The sequence below is a fragment of the Quercus suber genome, unplaced genomic scaffold (assembly GCF_002906115.3).
Source record: "Quercus suber isolate HL8 unplaced genomic scaffold, Cork oak 2.0 scaffold_313, whole genome shotgun sequence".
Taxonomy (NCBI): domain Eukaryota; kingdom Viridiplantae; phylum Streptophyta; class Magnoliopsida; order Fagales; family Fagaceae; genus Quercus; species Quercus suber.
Genome location: NW_027069769.1, coordinates 14,130 through 26,076, shown reverse-complemented (window position 1 = coordinate 26,076; position 11,947 = coordinate 14,130). Strand labels below are relative to the sequence as shown.

Here is an 11,947-nt window from a genome sequence, read left to right as displayed (position 1 = left end):
AAAAAAAAAAAAAAAGTCACTGCTCCAACAGAGAGGTATTTAAATAGAAGCAGATTGAGTTTTTAAGCAGTGAGTCCATCGTTACTATGATTCAATCTGATATATCTAAATTGAAGCAGATTGATTGAACAAAATCAGAAAGAGTTCAGAGTACTTTTACCTTGAGTGAATATGGATCTGAGCAGTATTGGGTTTGGGAATTTGAAAAAGTTAGGGTTTAGGGTTTTATAAATGAGCTTTATGTTGTTTAATGTTGTTTGTGTTTTTTTTTTTTTTTGATAATCTGTTGCAGCACTGCCATAGATTTTGTTCAATCAATCAATGCCCATTCCCATTCGGCCTTTGTTAACCTTTTCAATTGTCTATACCAGATATGGCTCCAAATCCAATTGAATTGCCATGGGATGAAGTTAGACAGTTCACCAATTTTGACATGAAAATTGGTGAAGGGGGTTTTGGAGACGTTTACAAGGGACTCTATGAAGATGATGATGTGGCTGTGAAAATCGCTGACTACAACAGGACCACGGACCCCAAATTCAAACAATGGGAGGTAAGAATCATACTAAAAACATATTTTGTATCTTGCCTCCTTTATTTTTTGATAAATAACCTACTTCTTTAGAAAATAGCTTGTCTCTGTTTAAACTCACAGCATCTTCTTCTCACTTTTAAACCACTAGTTTTGATGCAAGTAAAAAACTCTATTGTCCTATTATAGTTTGCTATAATTAAGAGCTAACAACAGATAACGCAGTTTTTTGAGAACCTAGAAGTAGAAAAATGAATCTTAGCCGTTGGAAATTTATTAAAGTGGTGGTGTCCTTGGGGGGTTGAGCATGAGGCACACGTGATGCAGAGGACATGCTTACACACTTGGAAGTGAAAAGATCACTCTCTTATGTTGGATTTCATATCAGCCTTCTTATTGCCACACCCTGAAACAAAATTGGGAAACATGGAAGGATACTAACAGTTGAAACCTACCTCAATTTTATGCTTTAGCACATGCAAAGCCTATGGGATTCATATGAGAATATATTTTGAGAGAAAATGTGTATTTCTTATTGTTAACAAACTAATTCCTATCTAACAAACCTAAGAAAGTGCATTAGAGACTAACTAATAATATCATGACAGCTGTGTGCACATGTTAATTACACAATACAACTCAATATATTATAAATGATTTGTAGTAGGACTTGTGTTGTTGATCAAAACTATTGGTCGTATAAGCTTGTCCTGTATTTTTGAGTAATATTTATGTACATGTCAATATTGATAACTATTAGCCTTGAGTAATATTTATGGCTATTACTACCATCTGACTTAGAGTTTTGTCTTGTGTGCACATGTTAATTACACAATACAACTCAATATATTATAAATGATTTGTAGTAGGACTTGTGTTGTTGATCAAAACTATTGGTCGTATAAGCTTGTCCTGTATTTTTGAGTAATATTTATGTACATGTCAATATTGATAACTATTAGCCTTGAGTAATATTTATGGCTATTACTACCATCTGACTTAGAGTTTTGTCTTAAAAACCCACTTGCAGCCAATTGGCTGTTTAGCAAGTGGTAAGGGAGTCGAGAACCAAGTTTTATTAACTTCTAAGGCTGTGATTTCAGCATCCATTGCTGCTTTCCAAACAGGATCTTGGAGAGCTTGACTAAAGGATTTAATTTAGTAGTACTAGATAAGGCTAGACTGTAAGACCTATGAATTGGTCATAAGTTGTGATAAGAAAGAGTAGATGAAATTGGATGTGGCTTACCAGATGAAATGGAAGCAGCAGTGGAGAGAATGGGAGGAGAGCAAACATCATTTGAAGCCAACTTGCAGTGGTAATCTTTGAGATAAGCAGGTGCCTTGTGTAGTCTGGTAGAATGCCTGACAGGTTGAGGAATACTAGGACTAGAAATGTGATCTGCAGAATTACTTTTTACAGGATCAGATGGAGATTTAGAGATATGAGTAGGAGAAGGATCATCAATCTGGTCAGGGAGTTATGGGAAATAGGTGTGGAAGAGGGAGTGACATCATGTTCTGCAGAATATGAATCAGGAAATAAAGAGTAGGTATTATTGGACTGATTTGTATACCAAGCGTGATAGGGAAACTGTTTCATGAAAAGTAACCTCTCTAGACAAAGAGACATTATGAGAGGTTAAATCATACAGTTTATAACCCATAAAACCAAAAGGATAGCCAATGAAAATGCAAGGAGTTGCCCTTGGATCAAATTTTGATCTATGTCTATAAAGAGCACATAGCACAGGCATCCAAAAAGCTTTAGATGACAGTAAGGAGGAGACTTGCCCAAGAGTCTCTCATAAGTAGTGGAGTTATGAAGAGGAGGACTAGGAAGTCAATTTGATTCAAAATCTCACCAAAATTTAATAAGGAGATTGCTTGGAACCTAAGGGCCCTAGCTACATTTAAGATATGCTGGTGTTTTCTTTCAATTACAGCATTTTGTTGTGGTGTTTCCCATAGCTAAGTTGGTGAGAAGCAAAGAAGGCATGGCAAATTCAATGACATTGTCTCTTCTAAGTACTTTAAAAATTTTAGTATGAAATTGGGTCTCAACTAAATGAAAGAAAGAGACTGAATGAGTGAGGTTGTTTCTGAATTGAATTTCTTCAAATTGACCCAAGCGCATCTAATGTGGTCATCAACAATAACGAGAAAATATTTGTGGCCATTCATAGGAGTGAAAAATAGTCCCCATATATATCAGTGCACAAGGTCAAATATACATTCAGAAACACGTGTAAGGAGAAAAAGAAAGTCTTTTCTGTTTAGATAAAAGGACAACTGGTACAAGGAATTGATGAATTCTGACAAGCTGTTATTTCAGACATTACATAAGTAAGAACTTGAAGCCTTCTTACAAGCCGATTATGCAACGAATGGCTTTGGACATAGTTCCAAGTCTTATTACGCTGCAAAGAAGTAAAAGGTTGGGGAAACAGACACACTTGATTTTTGTAAAAAATGAGACAAGAAGGTTGAAAACTGGAAAGGAAGAGATATTTGATTGGAGGCACATTTCTGCAAAATGTAAAGATTACCAAGCTGTTTACCCATCCCAATCGTCCTCCCATTGCTCCAAGTCCTGGTTGAAACAATAAGTAGATAGAAAAATACAACATCTCAAAGAACTAGTCAATTTGCTAAAGGAAATGAGGTTTGAAAGTAAAACTAGGAACACACAACATTTTCTAGGACAATAGATGCAGAAAGTCAGAGTGCCTGTATAAGTTACTATAACAGATTCCCCATTAGGCAATTTAACAGTGATGTGAGCAATAGATGTAATTTTAGTGTAAAAACTGGTGGAATGGACCATATGATCAGTGGCTCCACTGTCAATAATCCAATCATCAGAATGTACAGTAGAAATATCAAAAGAATATGGAGAAAAATTAGAATGGTCATCAACATTGAGCTTTGGATTAAGGATAAAACACTGACTACCTGACATGTGTGAAATGGGGCTAAAAGACTTGTTACTTGATGATTACCCTGTGTCCCCTTTGGTATGCACTGATTGACAAGAAAAGTTTGTTAGTTCAGCATGTTGAAAAGCTGCTGATACCGAGATTAAGTCAATGCTACTTGAGCTAAATCTTCTCCCCCAGTGTCAAATGCTAAGCCTGAAGAGTTCACAGTAACTTGGTTTGCCACTACTGAGATTTGTCTTTGGTCCTGTAACCAGGAGGATTGCCATGTATTTTCCGGCATTTGTCAACAACATGCCCGAGTAAACAACAATGTGAGCTCTAAGGTCTTTCTTTCTTAGGCTTGTTAGAGTAATTCCCTTTGTTGTACTGTTGATACTGTGAATTCTGTGGGTTGAGCCTTAGCCATGAGTCCTGCAGATTCAGTTCCAACATTTGACCCACTCCCAACCTTTCTTTGTTTCCCTTCTTAAGACACAAGTGAAAACACTTTATGAAGAGGTGATGAGGGTTCTAGGAGTAATATCTGACCTCTAATAGCACCAAAACACTTATTTATACCCATCAGAAAAGACATGGTAATTTGGTACTCTTGATGTCCACAAGTGCAAGTATTATAGGCCTTTAACTCATCCCAAAACAGCCTTAAATTTCCTGTAATAGCCATTAACAGTCACATTATCCTGAGTAAGAGAACTTCCTTCTGTAACTCAAACATTCAAGGCCCATTGCCCTGTGAGAATCTTCACTTCAGATCAACCCACACCTCCCTAGCAGTATTGAAATACATCACACTTGAAGTGATGTCCTTCAAAATGGAGTTGAGAATCCGTTAAAGGACCATTGTATTGCATTGTCTCCAGGAGTTGAACAAAGGATCTGTGGGATTTGTAGGCTGTGAAATGCTTCCATCAATGAAGCTAATCTTTTGAAATCAATGCAAGAAGAAAGAAACTGTTCCTAGTATTGTAATTGTCCTCTTGAGGAGTTGAGAGACAAGAACAGTGGCTTGGAACCTGGATTATCACCACTTTGTAAGTGATATGGATTTGAATCATCTTTGATATGAACTGTGCTTTAAGTAGCAGCCATTGTTGGAGAAGAAATTGAATCAGAGACATTAGATGGAATAGAAGAAAACCAAGATAAAAAATAAATAAATTTACTGGATCGGAAGAAAGGACAAAACTTGATAGAAGAAATTTGCAAATTGAATTAAGAAATCAACAAATTTGAGGATTTTCTGTGTAAATTCAAGAGCAAATGAAGAAATTGTTGAACTGATTCAAGAAAGAAATCAAAGAGAGAAAAACACGAAAAAGATAAAATAAAATCTATCTCTATCTCTCTCTCTCTCTCTCCTGTTTACTAACAATGCTTGTTTTATTGAATTTGCAGGCAGAAGTACATGCCCTGAGTCAGTTGGTACACCAGAATATTATTAGACTCAGGGGGTATGGTCACAGCAAACACGAGAAAAAGCTGTTCCTAATCTATGATTTCATGCCAACCGATGTGAAAAAGGAGATTTCAGGTATGAAATTTTTCCATAATGCAATTTAATAGGTACCTAAATACTCAAACTATGTATGTATAGCAAGCCAAAGTAATCTTCAAGCTAGACAAGAAACATCCATGCATGATAATAAAAAGAAAGCAAGTATTAACAAGTGAGATTGAAATATTCAACAAATATGGAATAAGGCATACCTTCCATATAGATGCTCATGACAAGATCCAACTCTTTTCTAAATTTCATTTTTGATGCTCTATTTTTTGATGTGTATCTATCCCTTTGTATGACAAGAAAAAATAGAGATTCAGCAAATATGGAATGGGGCATACCTTCCATATATATGCTCATGACAAGATCCAACTCTTTTCTAAATTTCATTTTTGATGCTCTATGTTTTGATGCGTATCTATCCTTCTGTACAACAAGAGAAAATAGACTGAATTAGAAATAAATATGGAATGGGGCATAACTTCCATATACATGTTCATGACAAGATCCAACTCTTTTCTAAATTTCATTTTTGATGCTCTATGTTTGATGTGTACTAAGCTGCACGAATAATTGAAACCAAATTCTTTCCTTTTCATCTTCCATAGGACTACAATGGCAACAGACTCTGAACATTCTCAAGGACACAACATCAGCCATTGTTTTCATGCATAACTTTGAACCCCAGTTCATTTATGCAGACCTCAAACCAGGAAACATTTTACTTGATGAGGTAAGTTAGATCTATAGGAATTACAGACGTATGTTAATGATAAAAACATTTGCTATCTTTCACAAGATTTTTTATGTTATAAATCTTCTGTTTTGCCTAAACTTTATTCCTCCGTGTTCAGGGCAGAAAAGTCAAGATAGGTGACTTTGGCTCGGCCATGCCATATGGTAGAAACATACCTGCAACTACTCCTGGATATTCAGCACCAGAGATCACAGGTAACAAACTCCCAAATAAAAAACCAAACTTTGTGTGTACATGTGTGTGTATTTGTGTAAACTAACTTATAATTTTACAATAAAATGCAGTGCATGCAAGTGCAGAAGCAGATGTATACAGCTTGGGCATCTTGATGTTGCAGCTTATCATGAAAGTTGAAGAAGTGACCTTTACAAGTGCTAACAAAAGAGAAAAAGATTTGATCACGTGTGCAAAGGAGAAGCAACTCATTAAAGGTCATGCAGTGCACAAAAATCTGCTAAAAGATGGATGCACTGTAGAAAAGGCAACCAAAATCACAGAGTTAGCCTTGCTGTGTGCCCAAACTTCTCCTAGGGGGAGACCAATATTGTATGAAGTACTAACCCGCCTCAACCAAATTGCATGTAAGTATTGATTATCTCAGATGATGACTTACTGTTTAGACTATCACCATACCTATCTTATGCTAATAATTCTTTTAAAATTACATGCTAATAAGTTTTATGTTTTTAACAACAGGAAATTACGAGGAGCAGCACAAACGAGGTCTTCTTGTTATACACCTACTCTTAAGTGCCAAACATAAATGGGGTGCAAGAAAGAACCTTTTTATTTTCTGTTATCATGTTAAAAAACATTGCATTCCGTTTCATTATGTTACTACCATCTGTTTTATAGAGAATGTTGGAAAACAAAATCAAATTAGCTTATGTTCATGCACTTCATTATTTGCAGTGGTTTTAAAAGTTGCACAGTAGGCACACCTCTTAGTGTAACAATATCACATTTCATTCACTTAAATTGTTCCCTAATGCATTGAAACAACTACCATATGATGATTTTACTGAAACTATCACCTAGGTGTCATTTGGACTTCCATTGCACTTCAGAAAACTCTCTTCCCTGGTCACCTTCAAATCTACAACAATCATTACAATTATGGTTCTATGACATGCAACAAAAACTAGAACTGGACCATTTAGGTGCATTTAGAGTGACAATAACTTATAATCACTCATCTCTAACACAAGTATGCAAAAGCCTACACTTTTGGCAAGAGAAATGAAACATTTTCTCCAAGGAAAAACTTGTTTGGTAAAAACGTTTCAGGACTCTTGCCAAAAGTGTAGGCTATTTCATTGTTTTCCCTTTTTTTTCCAAGGAAATTTCAATGACTCCTGCCAAAAGGAAATTTCAATGAAACAAAGGCAAGGGGGCTCTGTTTCCCACCCATTTTTGTTCAAATATCCTCTTTTTTTGGGATAAGTGGTCACCATATAAACTATTTAGTAATTCAAAGTATTTTATGATTTAAGATGTTATCTTTCTTATTCCATGATTAAAGATATTATCTTTCTTATTCCATTTCGGTTTATTGTCTAATTCCCCTCCCAAAAAAAAATTAATTTAGAAAAAGTGGGGAGGGGACATCTTAAGATATAGAATTACAGTTTGAGAAATATCTAATAAATTTTATTTAAAAAGTGAGTCCACTTCTCCCATACTAGCCTGGTTGAAAGTTCATTTTGATGTCTTTGAATCATAGTTCCTTAAGAGTGCATTTAGAGGGCAGGAAAGTGAGAGGATGGAAGATGGTAGAGAGAAAATGGAAAAAAGAATTGATATATTCTATCATTTGTAGAGAAGAAAAATGGAAGGAAAGAAAAGAAAATTTATGGTTATTTTCCATCCAGGCTCTGTATTTTCAATCTTCCCAAAATGGCAGGAAAAGGGGAGAGAATGTACTATATAGCTGATTTAACAACTTTGTCCGGATTTTTTTTTTTTTTTTTTTTTTTTAGATAAATAGAAGGATTAGGTTCACAGGGTTCGAACACTAGTATACAAGCACCTAAAGAGGTGTTGTAACCACTGGGTATTCCTCAAACCCCAATTTTTTTAAAAAGATAATCCAATACAAGGATACACTAGGAATTTATTTTAATTGCTAATACGCAGCCAATGGTCTTGAATTGAACTCACAACCTCCCACTCCTTGTACTCTTATTTTGAGACAAACTGCCACTTCAGCTAGAACTCAGTGGCAGGAAATAATAGGAATTTAATACCAAAAAAAACATCCCTCCTACAAAACACCCATAATAAAATAAAATAAAATAAAAATAATTAGGCTGGGTTTGGATAGCAACACGTTTGCGTTGCTTTGCGTGTCTGCGTTTTTTTCTATGGGTCCTGTGCACTGTTCACAGGACCCTACAAAATTCAGCAAATATAACTTTAAAACTGGGTCTCACAGCACTATTCACACATTTAAAAATTATTTTGTTACAGTGTATTCAGTTTTCAGCAATAAGCGGTATCCAAATAGACCTTTAGAAGTTATCTTTTTTCTTCTTCATTTTTTTCCCACTCTCCTTATATTTTATGAGAAAAGTTAACAAAAGTCCTAAGGGCATTGGTTTAGAAAATATTTTTATAGGAAATATTTTGAGACACTTTTTATGGAAGAAGAGATAGGTAACTGATTTTTTTTTTTTAACAGCTTTTTATATTCCCTATAAAAGTGGTATCAAAACTTAGAATACCACAACACACCTTTGGCATGATGGTCACTCCACAAGTATAAGTGCTTGTGGGGTGTTTGGGAGATTTTGAGGGGGGGGGGGGGGAAACAAGGATTCAAGTCTCCAAGAAGAAGACACACAAATACACTTTTCTAAAATGGTCTATTAACAAATGCCTTAAAAGCACCCGTTAACCAGACCCATATTTTATTTCCTATTGCTTGTCTATCCTACCTACCAGAAAAACCCCTAAAGGTCACCAAGATCTTAAAACAAAGGATCCACTCTAGAAGTATGAAATCTATTCTAAGATAACAGCTAAATTAGGATTGCACTCAGCTTTCAGTGCCTCAACATTCCCAGAAGTTAAATTATCGTCAAACACTCGAACAAAGAAGATTTCGTGCTCAAAACACTATTGATAACAATAAGGGCCCGTTTGGTAATGTTGTTTAAGTGTTGTAGGAATACGAGTTGTGTTATTTAAACAACGAAAACTGTTATTTAAACAATACAACCAAACAGGCCCTAAGAATTCACAATATCATGCCAAATGGCATCATCATGTCATTGATAGACTTGCATTGGTCCCTACAGTTTTACGACACCAGATCAAAGTCAAGGAATTCAAAGAATTAGCTTTTTGGACAAATAATAGATTGCATTTTTTTTTTAAAGGAACCCATGTAGTATACTGCATGTATACCCAAAGGATCCTTAAACATACTTTGGGTATACAATGCAGTAAGCGCAAAGGCCTCGTGGAGCCTAGGAGGAAAGGGCAAAGCGCACGCGTAATTGAAGTGAAGCGCACATTTTTAAAAAATAATTATAAATGAGAAATACATCAATCAAATGATCAAATATCATATAAATTGAAATAAAAAATTTTATATAATTCATATAACATTTAGATAAGCCCTACTTTTGAAATTTTAACACAATAAATATGTCAAATCAATGGCTTATATCAATAATGTCAACATCCAATATTTTTAATTCAGCTTTGGTTTTTTTTTTTTTTGAAAAATATAAAAAAAGCACGCTTTAGGCGTGCTTCTTTGAATGAAGCCTGGCTTTTGAGGCAAAACGCGTTGTAGCCTTGGGGCTTTGTGCGTTGAGCTTAAGCACGCTTAAAGAGCGCTTTTACCAACACGGATACAATGAACCAATGAAATTGCAAATCATGGGAGTACACTCACCTCCAAAGACATTAAATAAAATTAAGATCCCCTAAACCAAGGACTAGGTTCCTCCACAAATAATTCAAAGTTTTTTTTTTTTCATGATTTAGGGAGTTCATTGAAATTCTAGAAGGAAAAACAACACACATGCACATACATGTCACTCCCTTTGTTTTGATAGAAAACCTTATGTGAAGATAGTTTCCCTGTGTTTGGCAGCATTAAAAAATGGGCCAAATGAAAACTATCTTTAACCAATGGGAAAACTCTTTTTTTAAAGGTTGTTTTCTATGTAAATTTTTTGGAAAACAACTTCAGCACAAATAATGAAAGAAAGGAGTAAAGATTCATGTTTTCAAGTTCAGTTTTAAGGTTGCTACCAAAAGAAGGAAAATGAGATAGTTTTCTATAAAAATATTTTTTTTTTTTGTGAGAAAAATGACTCATATTCCAAAAAAACATTAATGTCGAAACAAAAGGAGTCTTATTGAAATTATAAAATCATATTATTACCATAATATTTATAGGAATTAGGGACTAACTACTGCTTCGGGAGAAATTTTCCTAGAGTTGCACTTTTGTTAAGGGGAAAAGACAGATCAGTACACATTTTTGCTCTCTCGTCCATTCCCCAAGAAGAAGCCAATCAAGGTTGGTTACTTCTGAACGATATTGCAACCACAGCAAGGTCCTAGGAGAGTAGTCTAGATGAAGTCTTAAGCAATAGCCCATAGGATTTTCATATGAAGCTGGGCCGCTCTTCAGCATTCATGAAGAAGCATGTAACGAGCTTGAAAGCCCATAAACTCTTGCTATTGCACCAAACAATCCAGATCTAGTGTCCCAGCCCCTCACAAAACTATCACCCCGACTTGAAATAAATTTTTTTAAAAAAATTATTGCAAAAACCATACTGGGAAAACCTATTCTAACAAAAGCACTCAATTAAAGAAACCCTATGAAAATTCCAAGCACCGGCTCAGTTACCAGTCCAAGCCTATAAAGGCTGTAACTCCAGGTTATTGTTACAATTATTTGTTAAAACTAAACACTTCTTCTACCTACAGTCGAGAGAAACTAACGAGAACTGCATTTTTTTTTTTTCATATATTTATTAATGAATATATCAATGATCTTATGTACCAAAGCAAAACAAATCTTGCAATTTTAAGAAATAATACTGTTTAATTACCTCCACACAACAACAAAATATAGATAAAAATAAAACCAAATAAAAGAGTCTAATGTTAAAACTGATTAATTACCTCCACACAACAAAAAATAAAAAATAAATAATAAATAATAATAATAATAGATAAATAAAAGAAAAGGCTTTTTTTTTGTATTTGTTTTGGCAAAAGATAGTAATCCTCGAAAAGAATCGATCTTATATAAAACTCACCAAGGAATGATGTCATCGCCGGATGTTATTCCACAAAAGCTTTTCTGACTTGCAGAGGCGCCCACACCTAAGATCTGGAATTCGGATCTCTACCAATAGCCCCATCAATATTTTCTGAGAGACACGCACAGAGACAGAGACAGAGTGAGAGAGAGAGAGAGAGAGAGAGAAGGAGAGAAAAGAGGTTTCTGAGATATTACCTTCAATATTTTGGTTTGTGAGATATTACCTAATATGGTGAATAAGAGAGCGACAAATACTTTCGTGCCTGACCTAATTTGGTTTAAAACGTAAATTTACAAATTTTGGTTTTTTTTTTTTTTTTTTTTGAGAATCAGTACTTTAGTAGAACTATGGGAGAACTCATTAGATTTTGTTAAAGATTCTAGTAAGTGGTCTAGAGTTTAGATGGTAGACAACCTAAGCAAAATTTACTTTAGTAACATGATAAAAATGTACATTAGTCTTTATCAAATATAAATAAATAAATAAATGTACGTTATTTCTTCTGTTTCTTATTATAATTTACTTTTTTTTAACTAAATTATAATTTAAAATTTATCAAAGTTTTAAAAACCATCCATAAAAAATAAAAAAAAGTTTTAAAAACCAGAAAATTGTTCAGTTCTGCATTTTGTCAATCTCTTTTAATTCTGAATTTGATTATGGAGATTTTTTTTAATATAAGTTATAAATTTTATACTGTATATTGCATCTTTTTTGCAATTATTTAAGTGGGATTTTAGGTTTTAGTATAGTGCCTTGTTTATAAATTAATTAAGTTGGAATTCTTTTTTTTTTTGGGGTAAAAAAATTCGGATGTTAGATATTAGTCCCAATATAGATCCATCATCGTCCTCATCAATAAAACAATTCACTTTTTTTTTTTACTATATTATAATTCACATTTTATGTCTTGTGACTTAA

At 34.2% G+C, this 11,947-nt stretch overlaps 1 long non-coding RNA gene across 4 annotated transcripts; it reads right to left on the bottom strand.

The window, feature by feature from the left end:
* Positions 1-2,688: 2,688 nt before the first annotated feature.
* Positions 2,689-11,268, bottom strand: LOC112022701 (uncharacterized). 4 transcript variants are annotated; one of them, XR_010632743.1, is made up of 4 exons: positions 11,021-11,248; positions 3,488-5,401; positions 3,082-3,125; positions 2,689-2,952 (listed from the first exon to the last, which is right to left on the bottom strand). It is a non-coding gene; the product is annotated as an uncharacterized LOC112022701 (long non-coding RNA). The 4 variants fall into 4 exon arrangements; XR_010632741.1 differs by having other exon boundaries at positions 2,689-3,125; XR_010632742.1 differs by lacking the exons at positions 2,689-2,952; positions 3,082-3,125 and having other exon boundaries at positions 3,313-4,541; positions 5,182-5,401.
* Positions 11,269-11,947: the final 679 nt, after the last annotated feature.